We start from the raw sequence: 20,896 nt of genomic DNA, 5'->3' as shown, positions 1-20,896 counted from the left end.
GAAAGCTGGAAGCCTGGAACCTGGTCTCCTTTCTTGTTCATTCAGTGACCACCTAGCTGGAGGACTGGCCGAATGTCTTGCACAGACCAATGAGTGTTAAGTGTGCCTCCTTCCTGCACAGCAAGCCTAGGGCCTCACCAGGCGCAGAGCTACGCAGGGCCGGCTCTGCAGAGCATTTGTTTAGGAGGCAGGTGAGGCTTGGTGGGAGGGGACGTTCCCTTCCGCTCTCTTTCCCAAGTTGAGTTGGCATCTGAAAGACGTGCTTCCACATTAAAAGAAGGAGAGAGAAGGCCATCGTGGTGGTTACCCCAGCATCGATGTCCATACCTGCTGTGTCCGGCTGGTGGCAGGTTCTTAAAGTGGTCCGTGGATGTGCAATCACGCAGGATCAGGAAGCCAGAGAAAACCAAGGTCGGGAGAGGAAGGACATGGCCAAGGCTGTCGGGTCAGAGGGGCTCTTGCCTAAAACTCTCTGGACCATGCGTCTACATTTTTGCCAGAGTCTACATAAGAGTAATTTTTTTTCTTTGAATTCTCAGAAAGTAAGTTTTGTTTCATTTTTTTTTTTGGAACAGTCAGAGGTTTTACATGTTTTACCACAAAAGCGGGAGCAACACCATCAAGTCCATGGTTAAACTGAGCTTTTTGTAAGACAGAGAAACGGGAAATAGATCGTTCTAAACACACGGAACTCTTTTACAGATATCTTTTCTGGCATCTTGTTAACAAGAACAATTATGGTGAGCTGGGGATGTGGCTCAAGCGGTATCACGCTGGCCTGGCATGGATGCGGCCCAAGTTCGATCCTCAACACCGCATACAAACAAAGATGTTGTGTCTGTCGAAAACTAAAACATAAATATTTAAAAAATTCTCTCTCTGTCTCTCTCACTCTCTCTTAAAAAAAAAAAGAACAATTATGGTGAGGGTCTTTGTAGAAGCTTAATTAAGATGCATTGGCAGAGAAGGGGGCGCCACTACAGGGCAGCAGTGAGGTCCCCCAAGAGGTGACTGGGTCCATAGGACTACAGGACATGACAGGAAGGCACATGGCTACCCATCTATGAAGAGGTGTCAGTGGTCACTCAAGGGAAGGGAGGTTGGGGTACTTCTGCTGATGGATTGGACACAGCATGGATGTCCTGGTGATGGGTACTTCTATCTCCAGGTGATGCTCAGAGCCTGGTGTACCATGGGCCCTCCAGCTGCGTCTGATCAGGCTGCATGGGGACATGGACTCCTCCCTCGCCTGCATCACTTCATCTGTAAAATGAGGAGGTAAGGGCCAGCTCGTCATGCCCACCGAGGACCTAAGCTGCAGCTGTCCGTCACCTCTGGTTTCAACACTTGCCTGTGTGGTCAGGATGGACCGTGCTGTAACACCACCAGGATTTGTTCCCTTTGGTTCCTGTGGTGTCACAACAGAGCACCACGTTAAGCAAGTCTGCAGTGTGCTCAGCTGGTGGCTGTGTGATAATGGATAATTCTGGGAGAAATGTCTTACCTTGGGGGATATTTATTCCATTTTCCAAATGAAGTGTGTCTCATGACCACCTTCAAGTCTTGGGATTTATTAGAAGGACTCACAAGACCAATTCACCATGATTTGCTAGAAGGACTCAAAGTCACTGTCCTGGCTAAGGTTCATGCCTGCAGGTGCAGGTGGACAGGAGGGACAGCAAGAGGTGTACCAAGCATGGAGGAGCGAGCTAAGACCTCCAGAGCCCTTCCTCAGGGAGTCACATGGGAAGTGGTTTTCTCATCTAGCCGTGACCTTCAGCAATCCATAAGAAACATTTTCACCCAGGGAAGCCCACCCAGGTCTTTAAGCCTGAGACTTTCACCGGGGGCCATGACACAGGCTCCACATTGGCAGATGACCACAGTCCAGTTGGGCAGGTTTCCCACTTTACAACTCTGGGGGATGATCATTCATATTGATAATCCATGCAACATTCAACATGTATCATGTGACTTTCTTGCAGATTACTGCTAAGTATCTTACCAAAGAGGCAGATTTTTCTAATTTATAATTCAGTGTACCATTTGGAATGGTAATGGAGCTGGAAATAATGAGTCAAGTGGTACATATTTAATAATAAATATTAACAAAATGCTTATGTAATTTAAAATGTATATGCTCTAAGGACCAAATGTTTTTGGCTGATCAAGAGAAAATCTGTAGAATACTTTCTAAGTGATGATATTGGTTGCCCTTGGCAGTGGACTTTAGAGAGTTGGTCCTTGAGTAATTTTTATTTCATATATTTACTATGAAACATATATTTATAATAAAAGACTTAAGACCCATAAGCTTGAACCATACTGACTTGAGTGGTTTGCATTATGAGCATGCTAACAAACTTCCAACCAGTGAGGCACCTTGGAGCTTGACCTTTTAGGACCAGGTCATGGTTCCAAGGTGATTTCCAGGAGCTTCCGCACCTTGGCAATTCTCCAGGGCTGGAGCAGGCTTGCTCTGACTTGCCTGTGTAAATCCAAGTTCAGGATTCTCAATTTCATAATTGACTTAGAGGCTTCTTGTCCCTGGACACCAAGGAGACGCCACTTCCCCCTTTCCTGTGTCCAGCAATGATGACTGCAAGGCTGACTCTAGGTCTTTGTGGTTTTACCCAGGTTTTACCGAAGATTAACTGAAAGGGCTCTAATGATGAATGCCAACCATGCTTCACACTCGTGACCTCCCAGGAATTGGCTTTTGTTAGCTGCAAAAAGAAAACCCCCAGTCTATCAAGCCCCTACTCGGATCTGCCATTAGTATCTAACAAGTGAAATTCAGTTAAATCGCGTGTCACCAGGTTTCTTGCAAAGAAAACTTGAAGTTGAATTTTGCAATTGATTCCCCAGGCCCTCCCAGAACCCACTGAGAAAGAAAGATAATGGAAATGGATTGTTTCAAGCCCACTTCAGAAGTGTAATTAGGGACGGCCTTGGGCAGCTATGGCTTCTTAGGCATTCGAACAGAGTTTGGAATTTCTTGCCAAATTTGTGAAGTCATTTAAATTTTTTTGTAAAGAGCTCTTTTGTTCAGATTCTCTGCCTTTTAAGAAGGCAGGCTTAGCTCTCATCAGCCAGGGACTTGGGCTGTTGCTTTCTGACAGTCCTCCCTTGGTCTGTTCTGTTCTTCCACTTACAGCTCCTGGTCTCAGGGGCTCCCAAATAACAGGTGCCAAGAAGGAGCCCCTTCCACCAGGCAACCAGGGGGGGTGGCGGCAGGTTCAATGAGGGGAGGAGCTGCTGTCTGAATCCATTTTTTTTTCCCCAGAGAAAAACACAGAGAAGAAAAATATCTTCATTCAACATAGTGAATGTTCCCCAAGGTACCAATTGACCATCATCTCAGGTTCCACCTGCCAGGTGTGGCCACACCTGACAAAAGGCCATCTTGTCAAAGCCACCCCATGCTGCAAAGTGCAATTGACAACCTCCAGGAAAGGAGGGCACTGCACGTGCTACTCGGATGGTAAACAGGTAACACATCAATCCCTGTTTTTACAGCCTTCCAGGGAATTCTGAAGCAGGTCTTGCTTAGGAACCAGAGTGTATGGGGCTGGGGGGGGGCAGCCTGATACTTAGGCTTTAAAGAACAAAAAGAGTTGTGTCATAGTAGATCAATGGGCCCTCCTGAGGGATTCCTGAAGGTGGGGCTGGACCTCAGGAAGGGGGAGGGGCGAGACTCGCCAGCTCTGAAGATCAGACCCCACAAGCGTGGGCACTCAAGGGCCCACCCAGGGGCAACAGCAGCACAACCACTGGAGGGATCAGCCAGTGGCAGGGATATTGGGAACATGGGACATCTGATGGTCTGTCAGGCTTGGGTCATGGGAACAAGAGACCTTCCAGAACATTCTCACAGAAGGCTCAGGCCCCACTCTCTCCATTCTGTGCTGCTCCTCTCGAGGGCTTGGGCCTTACAGGCTTTGTCTCCATTCCCAGTGCTTTCTGTTCCCCTGTAAATCTTGTGTGTCTTCAACGGCCACCAAACCTATCTTCCTCCTAAACGGCCCTGGCCTCTGCACGTGCCTCTGTGCATGGCTTCTGGCTACAGGGGAGAGGATGCCTGAGCTCCAGCCCAGCATCTACCTCCCCAGCGCCTCCTCGCCCTGCTCCCCCTTCCAGCCCCTGGGACTGGGAACCTCTGGGGAGAACCCATCCTTCTCAGACATCGGTTTTCATATTTAGCAGTAACATGCCTCGTACTAAAAATCCTAAACTTGTTACCCCCGCGTCGGTCTCCTCTAAGCTGGATTATTTTTTCCAGTTACATTAACCTGCCTGTTTTGTTCTTTTATGAATCCGCATCAGGGCCAAACAGGGGTTGAAAGGATGACTATCCTAGGAAGAATCCTTGCAGGAGGACAGGAAAGCCCCATCACGAAGGGACTTCGCCACAGAGACAAGGACTTGAATTGGGTCTGCAAACCCCTGTCCCTGTGCCCTGTTGACAAGGTGACCTACAGTCCCCTCTGACAGGACTCAGGGCTTCCCTGGGATAAAAATGTTTGAGTGGTAAAGCCAGAAATGTCCCAGACAATCTGGGACCAGGTGACCATCCCTCTGCATTCAAAGCTGTGGGGACAGCAGGACAGTGGGGTAGAGGAGGGTGGATTCTGCTTGAACCTAAAAGCTGTGTTTAAAGTCCAGTTTTCCTACCACTTAGCAAGTGACTTTGCTTCTCTAAGACTAAAACTGCTGCATCTTCAACATGATATGCCTGCGCTCTTCCTGCTAGGTACCATGGTGAGGAGTAAATGGACCTTGAATAGGCCTGGCCCAGCATCAGCCCTGGGCAGCTTCTCCCTGAGCCTCATGATCAGTGCATCTAATCAGCAGCAGCTGGGGAACAGCAGATGCTGGGATTGGCAAGAAAACTTGGGCTTTCCTTGAGACACAGTAATGAAAGGGTGTCACAGACACTAGCAATCAAGCTCCAGGTCATTATAATAAATGCAGGAAAAAAATCCATGATGGACAAAATGTCAAAATGTCAAATAAGGACAAGGTGAGGTTCCCTGTGGGTCGTACTGAAGCCCAAGACCGAAGGCACTGTATATGTCTCTGCATGTGTGCTCCATGGATGTCTCAGTGACCAAAGCTTTAACAAAATTGATTTTGATGATTCAAGAGGTCAAGAAAGCAGTTATAATAACATCTGTGTGGGGTATAAGTGAAGTATTTGAATTTAAAAATATTATTACGACTTTTAAGACACCTACTTTTTAATTTTTTTGATTTTTTTTCAATTAATAGAATGTTCTGTGGAAAACTAACTGTGAAAAAAATCATGGAAATATCTACCCTTCAGATCTGGCTTCTTAAGCTAGCTGGGTGTTCCCAGGTTTGCCCATTCCATAGCACGGGTCTGAATTTCCTTCCTTTCCAGGGCTGGAGGACACCCCGGAATGTGGACGACTACCCTTTCCTTAGCCATTCTTTGGCTGAGGGACCTTGGGAAGGTTTAGTCCATGGTGACCAGCACTGCCTTGTGAGCCCCTATTTCTGACTCTGCCTGTGTGAAATGTCCAGCATATGTGAATCCAGAGGGGAAGAAAGCAGACCAGTGAGGGTCAGGAGCTGGGAAAGAGGGAAAGGTGCAGAGGTACTGGCTTCCTGCTGAATGATGATGGGTCCATCATTTGGACTTGAATCCTGATTTGGTTTCATTGGGCTGATTTTTCTTTTCTGAGGCCTCAGGCACCTGCAGGATGAGCTGCTCCCATTGCTGAGTCCTTTGGAAAAACACCTAAGCCGCCCTCTGAACAAGGGCAGCATGTGTGTGGCTGAGGGCAGAATCTTACATCTCCAGATGGTGTTGGTCACTGGTCATCATGTGGCTGTGCTAGGTATGAGCACAGTATGAGCCTTTCTGACCACAGTGATGACCTAGTCATTTAGCACGAGCAGGGTCCACTCATGGGCGAGGCTCGATGTCTGTTCAACTTCAGGGCCAGTGGTACAGGAGGAGGTGGAGATTTCCTCTGCTCCCTGGAGTTGGTTGCCATGGCAACCAATAGACCATCGCTGCACAGTCCTGGAAGAACTGGGACAGGGGAATCAGTAGGTCTCAGAACACCCCAACTTTCACCACGCTTCAAGGTCTGACAAGCCTGTTTGCCTTCCTTTGTTTTGCTGTCCTGGGAAAGGAGCCGGGGGCCTGTGCAGGCCTCCCTTCCCTCTGACAGATGAGGAAACTGGGGCTCTGGGGGGGCAGGCAGCAGGCGGGGAGCCACTCAGCTGCAATCAGGCAGGTGGACATGCTGGGGACCATCAGAGCCCTCAGGGAGCTTGGGAATGCAGCCCCAGAACACTGCTTGGCTTCCGTGGAGATGGAGAAGAACAGGGAGGCAGGCCAGTCATTGCTACTCCAGTGTGCGAGTGCACTGGAGAGCAGAGATAATTCCTGGGGAGGTGTGGGCATGTGCTTTGCTTCTCAATTCACATCGTTTTCTTGTGAACATGAAATAAGAACTTAAGTAACAGCAGGGTGAATGTGCTTATGGCCCTCGCCAAGTTTCTACAACTGAGAACACCTTGTTGTATTCGCTTCCAAGCCTCCTTTTTAATTGCTCACCATATTCTAATTGTAGGTTGAGGGGGAAGTATAATTAGCACATCAAATGCATCCTTTCATGGGACAAACCATGAGTAAATATTTAAGTCAAGAAAACAAGTCAACTAAATTAAATGTATGAAACTGCAGATGGCTGCATACCAAGGAGCACAGGGCCACCTGCTGAGAGCCATAGCTGAGTTGGAATGATGCATGGCATTTTTGCCAGAATGGAGTGGTTGAGAGGTGAAGCCAGGGATGGTTATGTTAAGCTGTGTATACAATTGTATATTAGACCCCTGCTGTCCGCCTCAGGTGCTGGCTACTTGGGAGTTCTCTTGGGGATTCCTGGGGAGTTCTCATTGGTTGGAGAAGTGCCGGAGGAGGGATTTCCAGTTGGTATGTGGTGTGTCCCGGGAGAAGGCCATGTGCGTGGCATTCGAGGGAGAACAGAAATAAAGTTTGTTCCTTCTTGAGTGGCTCGTGATTTGTGCCCAGCCAGACTGCGGCAGCCACCAAGGCATCCTGACTGAATCTGCAGGACACCTGGGGTCACTAGGGCCATAGGCCAAAGGCTTTAGCTCTTGCTGTGGGTGTTCTCCAAAGTCTGTGGGAAACTGTGGTCCGAGGTGCCCAGCCCTACAGTGTATTTTATAAAACATGAAAATCATTCCTTCCAAAGGAACAACATACGATGTAATGAGCCAGCTGTTCTGCTCCGGGGTCAGGATGTGAGGGTGGCCTGCTGTCATCACTAGGCAGCTCTGCACTGGTCCTGGTCTCTGCCTCTTCTCCCCTGCCTGTTCTCTGTCATACTCACCTGAGCAAGTGAATGTCAGCAGCAGGAAATTTATGTTGCTCTACCCTAGAGGCAGGGCTCAAGCAGACTCTGTGTCCTTGCCACCTGTGTCCTTGAGTCCCCTGGGGCCAGAGATTTGGGTGCCTGTTCCCTTGCTAACAAGGGATCTAGAGCGTGGGTGGAACAAGCCTGGTCCTTGAAGAAGCTGGCCGTGCTGCAGCTCAGGATGACCTGCAATTTGTTCCCAAGGCCCCACAGTGACACCCTGAGACAGGCATGGGCTGTCAGAGGCTCTGCAGCCTCCACCTGTGCCTACAGGGGCAAGAATCTGGGTGCTTCCAACCGCCTGAGTGACCATAGAAGCACACACAGAAAACTCAGCCCACATCAGCAAGGTCCAGAGCAAACCTGAAGGACCTTTCCAGAGTCCCCTCCCAGCAGGGTCCCACAGGATGAGCCTCGTTCCTCCAGCAAGGAGCTGTGACCACTCGTGTTCAAGTTGCGTGTCAGGCTGCGCTTCAGAGGCTCAAGGTCCAGGGCTGTCCTGGACGTGGGTCACTCGGGCACCTCTGGAAGCAGGTGCTCAGCATGAACCACATTGTCAGTGACAGCAGTAGGGTGTACTACACCATCCTGCACAGAAGGGGTGCCACACTCTAGAGAACCAAGTCCCACGTGTCATGGAAGCCTCTTTCTGAGGGTGGCAGCCCCAGGCCTGCTCTATTAACTCCTGCACAGGATCCAGCACGGGTAAGTGAGCCATCAGGTCCAGAGAAACCTCAAGGACAAGGTGTCCTGGGAGTGGAGCCACAGCAGGCCTCAAAGTCACCCTGGGGTGGGGAGCATTGTGAGGCTGGGTGGTTCATGGGGAAGACATGTGCTGTAGTGAGCCAGCGGTTCTACTGCGGGGCCAGGACAACAAGGGCAGCAACCCCAGCACCTGCTGGGCAGCCCTGCTGGGCCCCCATGGCAGTCTGCTATGGTCCTGGTGTGTGAACAGCTCAGGACCCTTTGATTCAGGGCTGACCATCGCTCCTCTCAGCTCTTCTCCCCCTCCAGCCTCCTCCAGGGAGGAAGCCACACCTCACAGCAGGCCAGGGACGCTCAGTGGGTACACCTTGCCCCCGAGGCTGAGGGCAGCAACCCCAGCCTGCCTTGCCCTGGGCAGCACTCTCCTCCTTAATTATGGGATTCCTGCCAGGAAGGTCTGACAACACCCACCTCCATTCTCAGATGGCACCACTGGACTGGAGACAGGGGGGTCCTGTAAGGGGGCCATTAAGAGATGACTGTAATTTAAGATCTCCTTGATCAAGTGTGTCAATCATTTGGAAGGTTCTAGGCCAGGGAATGTTTTGGATTGTAAGGGTCCGGCGGAGCGTCGGAGAAAGAGACCACAAGTGACTGGCTTCATGAAAAACACACAAGGGGATTTTTTAATTTAGGATCCAATTCAGCGCGCTGAGACTCTAGGCCCACTCAAGAAGCAAGACCAGCCCAAAGCCCAGAGCAGGAGTTGAACAATGGTTAAGTACACCTTTTGGGGAGGACTGGGGGGGGGCTTTGCATACATCACAGTCTCCTTTAACAAATCACCTTACACCTCGGGAAAATCAAACAATAATTCTTAGATTTGATTAGTACATTTATTGGCGGGAACAGGGCTGGCTGGAGTGATAGGTCTTTCCTAAGGAGGGGGTTACATTTAAATTGATTGGTTTGGACCCTGAATATCTACGTGAGGAATTGCACAGGACTCCAGGCCATAATTCAACTAAATGGCCAGTGGAGCCTTGTCCTAACTGCCTCAGGAATTAACCCATGCTTTGCAGTTTAGAAACTTTACCCTTTCAGGATTAGCTATCAAAATCTAAAGTTGGGGGCTGGGGCTGAGGCTCAGTGGTAGAGCACTCGCCTGGCAAATGGGAGGCACTGGGTTGGATCCTCAGCACCACATAAAATTAAATAAATAAAATAAAGGTATTGTTTCTGTCTACTACTTAAAAAAAATTAAAAATCTAAAATTCAGGAATCCTCATAGACCAAATTTTCAGATCCTCCTAATTCAGGCAGAACTGTGCCCTGTGGCCATGCCCCCCAGCTGCCATCCCCGGATAGTAGCCGAACCACCCCAGGGGCACCTGTCTGGCCTGTTCTCCACCAGCCCCTGCTTCCCCGGCTCTGAGGCCCCCTCAAGAGGGAAATGTGGGAAGTGCATTGCTGATCCCTGCTCTTTGGGCCCTCCAGTCCCAGCCTGGGCTGCTGACCCAGCCCTGTGCCACCAGGCTCTCCTTGAGTTTCACGAGCCTGCCCCACACCTGCCTTGGCATAAGGGAGCCAGCAGATGATGCCTGCTGAGACCTCTCCTGTCTACTCACACCCATTTCCTTATTAACCACCCTCCCTTGGGCTACAGGAGTTGGGCTAATGTGATTTTCTGAACATCTATCACATTAATCCACTGGCTGTCACCTTGTTTTTTGAGCCAAATGAAAAACATAAACTAATCTTTAATTTATAACAAACTAGTGACACCTGAATTTCATTAAACCACGTGGGACTGATGACACCTTTGCCTTCATTCTAAATGCATGGGGGCAGGCCCATGGGGCACCATGTTTTCTCAGTAGGTGGGATGCTGGCCAAGCAGCTGTCACCAAGGGAGGAAAGTTGGTCATGCCCTCTAAAATCTCTCATCTACTCCAGCTTTTATTTGAGAAAACTTTTCTCATTTTGGAAAGAAATACCCCAGTACCCTTGGCTCTGGAAATACTGTGACAGCCCTCTGGGAACACCTTCCATCACCAAGTCATCTCTGCCCCTTCTCCTTCCACAAATTATTTCATCCGACTCCGGTAGGTACTAGGAACCCTAGTAACACTGGTCACCCACCTGGAGCACAGGTTGTGCATAGCCACTGCCACAGCTGGTCAGCCTGCTGGCAGGTTCTGCCTCCTCACACTCAATCCTTGGCAGAGACAAAACAAAACCAAAATGCACTTTTGACTTTCTTTTTTGACTTTTTTTGACTTTTTGACTTTCCCTAAACAACGATTTATGTAGCACATGCATCGTAGTGAGTATTATAACTAATCTGATGGTTTGAAGCCCACGGGAGGATTTACACAGGTCCTGTGCAAATACATGGCCACTTTACATAAGGAACTTGAGCAGCCACACATTTGGCTTTCTGAGGGATCCAGAATGTGTCTCCTACAGACACCGAGGTGGCGGGGAGGAATAAAGCCTGAGCTCATGTACCCCTGCGTCTGTCATTGTGCATCACACACACTGGCCTGCATGGCCACAGCTGGGAGGAGCATGTCTCTGAAAAACTCTGAGCTACTAGAGCCCCATGTCCCCCCAGGTGCAGGTAGATAGAGGGCCTAGAGGGGACATCACCTTGAAAAGGGGAGAAGCTCATCAGTTCAGCTGTGACAACCACTCCAAGCCCATCTGCCAGGGGATGGGGACTAGAATGTCCCAGGCAGGCACTAAGAGCAGGTGACCAGTGGGGGCAGCCAAAGGAAGATGGGGACAAGAACACTGGGCCATTAAGCAGCTGCGGTTGCATGGCCTCCAGCTAGATCCCCAGGGGCATGGCCTGTGTTCCCGCCTGCTGCAGTCACTCAGTGGATCATAGCGTGATGCTGAAGCCAGATTTAAAGTTAGGTAGTCAGTGTAGTTAGGTAAATTGGGTCTAATATCGAGTGAAATCCAAAATGGAGGCCATGCTGGGAATGACTCAGGGAAAACACAGGACAATTCATGGAATGTTAATGAAGTCCCAAAAAGGCCCTATGCCAAAGTCCATCCCAAAGAAGTGATAATGAAGTCCTTCCTGATCAGATTACTTCTTTGGCTCACCTGTGTCCCACCCTTTGGGCCCTCCAACCTACATTCCATCACCAAAACTATAAAAAGGGGAGACAACCGCACTTCCACAGATTCCACCTCTTCGGTCCCCTTCTTCCTCCGGGAGAAGTCTTTTCTGCTGTCCTTTAATAAACTTCTAATTTCTACTCTGACCTTGCCTCGGCATGCTTCTTTGGTGTTATTCTTCAGGGAAGCAAGGACTCGTCACCGGCCAACAGTCACCGGTCAACAACACAGGACCTGTATACATATGCACAGGACCACGTGTATACATATGCACAGGACCACCCCTCTTTGTCTGCAGGGCCCCTGAGATGTCAGTGACTGTGAGCTAATCTTATTCTGGGTTCTGAGCACCTTCTCCAGCCATCGCACCTACCATTGCAGTTTCCAATCTGGTGAAGGGAAAAGAAAGACTCCTGTGGGGGTGTGGGTAGCAGAGGGCTCTTGTCATCCAAGACCCTTTGAAACAGCCAGTTATTAAGGCTATGGCAGTCCAGAGGGGGACAGAAGTGTGACTTCAATGCCCCTGCCCAGAGGACCCCTCAAGCCCCTCCTCAGACCTGGGTTCTGTATCATTAATTAGTTGCATAGCTTTGAGACATTTCTCTATGGATTTTAAAAAAAAATGCATTTGTAAATTAAGGAGCTTGTCACGCTATTTATTTATTTGTTTATTTTATTTTTGGTGGTGCAGGGGATGAACCCAGGGCTTGCTTGCTGCCACTGAACCACATCCCCAGCCCCAGTATCAGACTTCAAGAAAAAGTAGAGCTTTTTTGATTGAAGTCCAGGGTAGGAGCAGGGGCAGTGTCCTTTCTCCACTTTTACATAGTAGCCCTGCCCTTCACAAGATCCTGAGGATTCCTGTAGAGCAGGGTTTGAAAACTTTCTTATTTATCTTTTTTTTGTGGGGGAGATGGTACCAGGGATTGAACTCAGGGGCACTCAACCACTAAGCCACATCCCCATCCTTTTTTATATTTTATTTAGAGATAGGGTCTCACTGAGTTGCTTAGCACCTTGCTTTTGCTGAGGCTGACTTTGAACTCATGATCCTCCTGATTCAGCCTCCCAAGCTACTGGGATTACAGGTGTATACCACCAGGCCCAGCTTTATTGTTTATCTTAAGGTACCTATTTATCCACATTCTATCTCTGCAAATAGCCAATTTTTTTCAAGCCTGGATCCTGTCCTAACTCTGAATTTACTTCATTTGTGTTCATTTAGCTAATTCAGCATTTCATTATACATAGCCTTATTTTCTTCTCTGGTTAATTATATAAGTAAATCTTGTCTCAAGAACCTTGAGAGCAGAAACCTGCTTCTAGAGACAGAATAGGCATTTAGGGTTAGGATTAGGTTGGGTTAGGGTTAGGGTTAGGGTTAGGGTTAGGGTTGTTAGGGTTAGGGTTAGGGTTGTTAGGGTGAGGGTTGTTAGGGTTAGGGTTGTTAGGGTTAGGGTTAGAGTTGGGGTTGGGGTTGGGGTGGTTAGGGTTAGGGGGTTAGGGTTAGGGGGTTAGGGTTAGGGTTAGGGTTAGCATGTATTATGATTTTATTCCTTTTTATTGGTGAATTTACAGTATTACATTGTATGGCTGTCTCATGTTTTATGTGCCTATTCACTCATTTGTTGGTTGACATTTGAATTTTGGTTATTATCAATAAAACTGCATTGAACATTCATGTCAATATTTTATGTGGACACATTCTTCATTTCTCTTGAATAAATACCTATAAGTAGAATTGCTGAGTCATATGTTCAGTTTGTAACTTTTTACAGTAGCTGTCAAATTTTCCAAATTGGGTGTACCATTTTATATCTCTACCAGCAGTATGAAGGGGTTTTCTGTTTCTCTGTATAGCAGCATTTATTATTATTTTTTTGATTGTAGCTATTATCAGTATACTTAACTATAGGTTTAATTTACATTTTTCTAATGTCTAATAATGTTGAATGTCTTTTCATATGCTTATTTTTCCCTCTGTAAATCTTGTTTGTGAAATGTCTGTTCAAATCTTTTACCTATTTTTTAAATTGAATTATCTCTTACCTATTGAGTTGTAGGTGTTCTTTACATTTATGTGGTGCTGAGGATCGAACCCAGTGCCTTGTGCATGCTAGGCGAGCACTCTACCACTTAGCCACAACCCCAGCCCTGATTATTAGTATTTAAACAGGAGTTGAAAGCTATACATTTTTTTTCCTGACAAGAATCCTGCTTAGGGGCTGGGGCTGGAGCTTGGGCTTATTGGTAGAGTACTTGCCTAGCATGTGCAAGGCACTGGGTTCCATCCTCAGCACCACATAAAATAAATACATAAAATAAAAGGTATTGGTTCCAACTACAACTAAAAAAATAACAAAACAAAACTATTTAAAGAAAAAAAAAGAATCCTGCTTAGGTTGATAGCCACATTAAGCAAATTATATGTAGAAATATTCAAATAAAGAAACTATTACACTATAACTTCCCTGAACTCAGGGATGTATAGTTGACATTGCTAAGGGTGTATAGACCATGAATTCCTTTAAGAGTCCACATAGGTCAGCAAGAGTTTAAAAAAAAGAAAGCAAATCCAGAAAAAGGACAATGGGCCATATTTATTTGTACCTTCTTCTGCATAAGAATTCATAAAACTGTGAGACTGTGAGTAAGTGAATGACATTTTAGGAAAATATATTGTGTGGTTTCCAGCTTTGGAAGCAAGTAAGTAAATGGATGAAAATTTGACTAAGTAACATGGTGGAGCTATCTTAGCAAATGTTAAGATTTCTTGTAAGAATTTATTGCTTAATGATAAAGGATGCAGACTTTTCATAAAGAGGATAGAGACCATTGAGAATACTACTTGATCTTTAAGGATATGATTGCATAGAGTAGAACTCTTATCTAGTACTTGTTTTTTGGAACTGTGATAAACTCTCTTTTTTAATTGCCTTTTTCTAGCTAGCACTTGCTGCCATTCCTACTCCTATACCTCAACCAAAATAGCAATCTTATTTTCAAAATCTTTTGCTAGCTTTTTTCTTGCATTTTTTTAGCATATACCATAAAACTCACTATTTTAATGTGTACAGTGAAGTGGTCTTTAATGTATTCACAGTGTGTTATAACCATCACTATTGTAATTCCTAAAAATTTCTCCTACTCCCAGAAGAAAATTCATACCTGGTGTCAATCATTCTAAATTTCTCCATATCCTGGCAACCACTCATCTGCTTTCTTTCTCTATGAATTTACCTTTCCTGGACATTTCATGTAAATGGAATCATATAACATGACCATTTACATCTGACTTCTTTTATATAGCATAATCTTTTTGAAGTTCATTCATACTGTAGCTAGCATATTATCTGAGTTTCATTCCTCTTTATGACCGAATAATATTCTACTGAATATATGTACCACGTTTTGTTCATCCATTAATTGATGGACAATTTGGTTGTATGACTTTTTGATTATTACAAATAATGCTGCTATAAACATTTGTGTACATGTGCTTTGTGCGAACATTTATTTTTAGTTTTTTGGATATATCCATCTAGGAGTTGATGGAGCATACAGTTCCTCTGTATTTAACTATATTAAACTTTTCCACAACGGCTGGCACCAATTTACATTCCCATCAGCAATGCATGAGGGTTCCAGTTTTTTCCGTACTCTCCCTACGCCTATTATTTTCTTCATCTCTATTTTTTTTTAAATTATATCCATCTGCATGGGTGCTAAGTAATTATTTTATGATTCTGATATGCATTTCCCTGATGTCTAATGATACTGAATATCTTTTCATGTGTTTATTGGCCATTTTTATATCTTGTTTAGAAACATGTCTAATCAAATACTGTGTCTAAAATTGGTCTTTTTTTCCCCTCTTTCTTCATAAGAGTAAATTTTTGCCTTTCACTGTCTCAGAAATAGCTTTGGATCTTCACTGTTGAGCTTGGACTAGCATCATAAATTCATCCTGGAAAACTCACTCAAGGCCTACCTGCCATTTTTAGATATGATGATAACTGGGCAAGCAGTATTTTCTGTTTTTGATTGGTGGACGGCTTTTCTTTATTTTCCATTAAAAATGTTTCAAAAGCATATTTTGATGGAGTTATTGTCATGGCTGTAATTTGGATTTGGGCAAATCTTATTGGGAAATTAATTATGATAGAATGTAACGTATCTATGGTTGATACTCTTATCGGTGCTCACTGGAAGTGTTAAAGTAGAATCTAGAAAACTATTTATTAGTTGTTTATAGAAGAAATTAGTGCATAATAAAGAAAGTTGAATTATGTGCTTTTTGAGATTCTTTTCAGCTTTAAGATTCTGAAATTTGTCCCAGTGAAATGGTATGAAAAGTATCTTATTGCATCATTATTTTGTACAAACTTTTTTTTGTAAAAAGTTTGATTCTCAGGGTAATGTAGATTTGCCTTGAAAATGTGTAATTACTTCAAAAACAGAACGAAGTATTATGTACTTTATTGTTTTTAAGAGATTTAATTTGTTTTACTTTGTTGCAGTTGAGATAGTTTGCTTTCAGTCCTTTAAAAAAAAATGTTTTCTTACAGATTAGCAAGACATCTACAAAAAGCGGCCCAAGCTCAACACAACAATTCTGAATTCACAGAAGAGCAAAAGGTACCATCAAATAATATCTAGATATATTCAATTCCAAATGAAATTGCTCTTGAGTCCATTAAGCAGAAAAATAAACAAAAAACTGTTATATTTAAGTAAAAAAAAATCAGATTGATCATGCTTTGCCTAACATTAAGTGAACATTTATACAGATATATAACTTATCACTTAATGAATTTCTTTTCTTAACTATTTAGGCCTTATTTAACTCTAACGGAAGTCATCCACACTTTAGTTGAAAAGCATGGGTAACCCAAAGACTGGAGTTTGTTCCGAGTCACTTGGAAAAACAGAAGGATTGGGAATAAGTGCATTCCACCTCAATGCTTAACTCTGAATTTTCATAACTCTTTATGTATCACCTCTCAAAGCAAAAAAGAAAACACACACAAAACCCCCCCAAACCAAAAAACAAATGGAAAAAAAATTAGGTCAAGTCAAGAACTTGGCATACAGACCTGTCAGCTAAATAAACATATAAGATTGCAAAATGTTTCACTACTGTTCTTTCTTCCTTGAATTAAAATTTTTGTATGTCAAGTTGATTCCCTGATAGAGATTATGTAAAAGGGGATACTTTAAAGTAACTTATTCTAAAAGAAGAGAAGAAATGGGAGGAAACAACACCCATTTTCTCCTGGTTCAGAGTAAGTAGTGTTAAGTCAATTTTTAATCTTGTAGATAGTGAAAAATATGTGTTAGTCTTTTCTTCATCTCTTTTTTTTGAATAAATTTTATTTTATTTTTATTTATTTATTTATTTATTATTGGTTGTTCAAAACATTACAAAGCTCTTGACATTTCATATTTCATACATTAGATTCAAGTGGGTTATGAACTCCCATTTTTACCCCAAATACAGATTGCAGAATCACATTGGTTACACAGCCACAATTTTACATAATGCCCTATTAGTAACTGTTGTATTCTGCTACCTTTCCTATCCTCTACTATCCCCCTTTTCCTCATCTCTTAAGAAAAGGCAGTGTGAAAACCCTGGTGACCTAATTCAGTCTTATTAATACTTTTCTTTTTTTGCACAAGGGGAAATGGGAGTAATTTTTTGCATAACTTTTTAATTAAACTTAAGCAAGTTTTTAATCCATAGGCCTGTGTTTATTGATTCTTAGTTCCAGGAGTTTGGGGAGAAAAAGCCCCCAGAGGGTTAGCCGTATTTCTTGCCCAAATATATTTGTATTTTTAAAATATTTAAAATCTACTTAAAAAAAATTATGTTACTACAATTTGAAAGGGTGTTTTTCGTTTTTCCTTAGTAAGTGCTAATATCCACAATAGATTTAAGAGACTTAGGATGTTAGTCCTGGAAAATAATTATCACAAAGGAAATAGCTGATATGCTTAAGGAAAGGAACAAAGACTATACACTATCCCACTTCTGTAAGATTTGTGAAATCTATCTAGGAACTGATTAGGAAGTGATCAGCTGGCATCATTGAATTAAGACTTAAAATATCTAAATCTTGATGAATAGAATCTTAGATATCCAGGTACATAAATTAATAGTTAATGAAGTATGTTATGAATATGAAGACAATAAAAAATGTAAAAAAGTTTTAATGATCCCATATTTTAGTCACCTATTTGCCTTCAATTAGTTAGATTTCTCCAGCATTTGTTGCTCAGGAGTAGAACATGTGAGCCACATGGCCTGAGATTAAAGTCTTTTGACCTCCTAAAACATTTTAAAATTACAAAACAAACAGGTTAATATCAAAAAATGAACCTTGTTAAGTGATGAGGAAAAAATTAACTTTTTCTTCATTTTCTTTATTATTCTGAGACTAGAGTTGTTGTTGATAATGCTATTGATTCTTTAATTTATAGCTGTCCAGCTTGTCATTGGTTATAAAAACCCCCAGATCTTGTACTCCAAAAGATCCAGGAGGCTGCAGGACCTAGGGGAGAGAGCTGAGACCTAGAGTCAGAAGACTTAAGTCTTGCATCCTGGCTTTGGATCTGGGCCTGGTTTTCCTTATATAAGAAATGAGAGATTAGAGAACTCTTAAGTGACTTTAAAAGGTCTTTCCTTCCTAAAACTCCAGTGACCTCTACCTGTGAAGTGGTCTGTACCTCCTCCTTTCCTGGAAGCCTGATTTCTGAGGAACATATTATTTATAATACCTGCCCAGGAGGCATTTCTGGCTGCCAGGTGTAACTGCAGGCCATATCTAATTAAATTATATATAATTAAAATAATATATAATTAAATTATATATAATTAACTCATATCTAGACCTATCACCAAACCAAACTTGATTTAGAATTGGTTGTGGCATATTAGTTTAGAAGAGAATATATACTCATCTCTCTCCCACTTCTCAGCCCTTTGTCTTCTGATTCTCTTCTCTAAAATCTGCAAGGTGCTAGAAAAGGAAGATTAATTTATTTAAAGAAGTATAGATCTCTTTTGTAAATTTTTTAAATTGTAGATGGACACTATATCTTTGTTTTATTTATTTTTTTTTTATGTGGTACTGAGGATCGAGCCCAGTGCCTCACACATGTGAGGCAAGTGTTCAACCACTGAGCTAAAATCCCAGTCCCTATAGATCTCTTATAAATAAAAATTCTTGATTTTAGTAACTCACAGTTAAAATTATCTTGGGATTTATAGCATTTTTTTTCCTACAGAAAACCATAGGCAAAATTGCAACATGCTTGGAATTGCGAAGTGCAGCTTTACAGATAAATGGATTTTTTTAAATGAATTATTCTAAATTATTCTGATAAGATATTAGACATTCATGCCCAAAGCAATATTATCTCAGAAGGGTTTTATAACAATTGGAATTGATCAGTTGAACTCACACTTAAATGATTTAGTTCATACTTTGTAAACGGTAGAAATAAAAGATATGATTCTAATTTTTTCTGTTTCTATTAGCTTGAATATTCCAAAAATCAGTTTGGAACTTTTCATTTTCTACCTTCAAAACAAGAAATATATTTATTTTAAATATTTTATTCTTACCATTTAAAAGACATAGGGTGCAGTGAAATCTTTGTAATGAAAAGATATAATATGCATATTTTAAATTTACTCCACACAATCCCAGGAAGAATTTAAACTGGAGGACCTGAAGAAGCTAGAACCAAGTAAGTTTTGTTTTATATTTTTTAGTGATTTTTTTTAGGAAGAGAGTTTTGTCTGTTGTGAATATTAAGATTGTTTAGCACAGAAAGTGATTGGATTTATTTCTCTTATTTTTTGGTGCTTTTAAAATTCCTACAATATTTGTATTTTTAATTACCATTTGGATTTAATCTTTATTATAGAATATATATGTTGTACTTCATCTAAATATCCAAATTAACCTTTAATTTGTCTTAATGGCTTTAATAAGATTATAATTATTTTGATAAACATTTTCAGTAGAGTCCAGTAGAGAATATAAGGTTACAGTCATTAATGCCCATTCACATTACATGTTATTGAAAACTACAGTCTGAATGTTGGGAATGCATTACAAAGTGTTTTTTTGTTGTCTCCATTTTTTCCCTTCTTCAAAATTTTAAAAAGTAAACAATTCCTTCAGTTATCTTGTTGGTTAGGATATTCCCAAATAAAGCCTTTCTGCTGCTTCAAATGATTGCTCTCTTAGAACTGTCTGCAGTATGGGCAAAGGCACAGTGTGAATAACTGAATGAATGTAAGTTAATGTAGCCTTTTTTAAAAAAAAAACTTTTTTAGTTGTAGACAGATACAATACCTTTATTTTATTTATTTGTTTTTATGTGGTGTTGAGGATCGAATCCAGTACCTCACACATGCAAGGCAAATGCTCTGCCAACTGAACTATAACCCAGCTCCTGTACTCTTTTTTTATTGAGATAAGATTGCACATCTCAGTGCATTTATGTGACTAGGAAATAGTAGATTTTATTTATCCAACTAAGTAAGATTTTTAAGTAGGGAATCATAAAATCAAAGCATTTTCAAACAGAAAAGAGTCTCAGACTTGTGATCACATTCTCTATTGAGGAAAGAAATGAAATGATTTGTTTGTCCTGTTTCACTTCAATCTCCAGTAACTGAGCAGGGCCTAAATCTCAGAACATTTGTCAGTGTATCTCAGTTCACACTAGTGCAATCCTTTTAATGTAAACATGCTTTGAGTAAGAGATAAAATATTAATTTAAGAACTAAAGAGAGCCTTGCACAGTGGCGCATGCCTGTAATCAGAGCCGCTCGGGAGGCTGAGGCAGAAGGATATCAAATTCAAAGCCAACCCTAGCAAAGCAAGGCACTAAGCAACTTAGTGAGACCCTGTCTCTAAATAAAATACAAAATAGGGCTGGGGATGTGGCTCAGTGGTCAAGTGCCCCTGAGTTTAATCCCAGTACCCCCTGCCAAAAAAGAACTAAATAGAATGTTCCTATAAATTCCACAAACTGCCAATATCTAATTCATTATAGCAATTCTAACAAAGACATATATTATTGAGATAGCTGAAATGTGATTGTATTGCAGATCCAGGATAGAAAAAGGATTCTCAGAGTATACTGAAGGGGATCTGATTTTCTGTTGTTTGGGTTGGAAAAGAGAAGTTAACAACAACAACAGACAACAACAAAGGAATGCATAGCAGATTTGTTGTGATTCTGGTGGCTTTTCCACAGTTTTAGATGATCATATTTCATTTCTTCAGAACACCATTCTTCTGAATATGGCACGAATTCTGTCATTTTAATAGTTTTGGTTTCTTTATGTAATCCAGATCATAAAGTTTTGTTTTCTTTGTGGTTCTGGGGATCAAACCCATGACCTCACACATGCTAGGCAAGTATTTCACCACTGAGCTACATCTCCAGCCCTAGATCATAAGAGTTGGAGATGTTATAAGAGACACAACTTATATTCAGAAATAGTTCTTATGCCTATATCCAATGTATATAAGGATACTAATCAATGTAATATTTCTCACAAATTTTGGGTTTTTTTTGTACCTAAAACTTTATTTCTCAAAAGCATTAATAAATACTTT

At 42.5% G+C, this 20,896-nt stretch overlaps 1 pseudogene; it reads left to right on the top strand.

Moving 5' to 3' along the window:
* The first annotated feature begins 317 nt into the window (after nt 1–317).
* The window catches only part of LOC144374914 (axin interactor, dorsalization-associated protein-like), a 44,589-nt pseudogene continuing 24,010 nt past the window's right edge, over nt 318–20,896 (top strand).

Source organism: Ictidomys tridecemlineatus, unplaced genomic scaffold (genome assembly GCF_052094955.1).
Source record: "Ictidomys tridecemlineatus isolate mIctTri1 unplaced genomic scaffold, mIctTri1.hap1 Scaffold_95, whole genome shotgun sequence".
Taxonomy (NCBI): Eukaryota; Metazoa; Chordata; class Mammalia; order Rodentia; family Sciuridae; genus Ictidomys; species Ictidomys tridecemlineatus.
The sequence above is the reverse complement of the archived record's forward strand: the minus strand, read 5'-3'. Positions and strand labels throughout refer to the sequence as shown.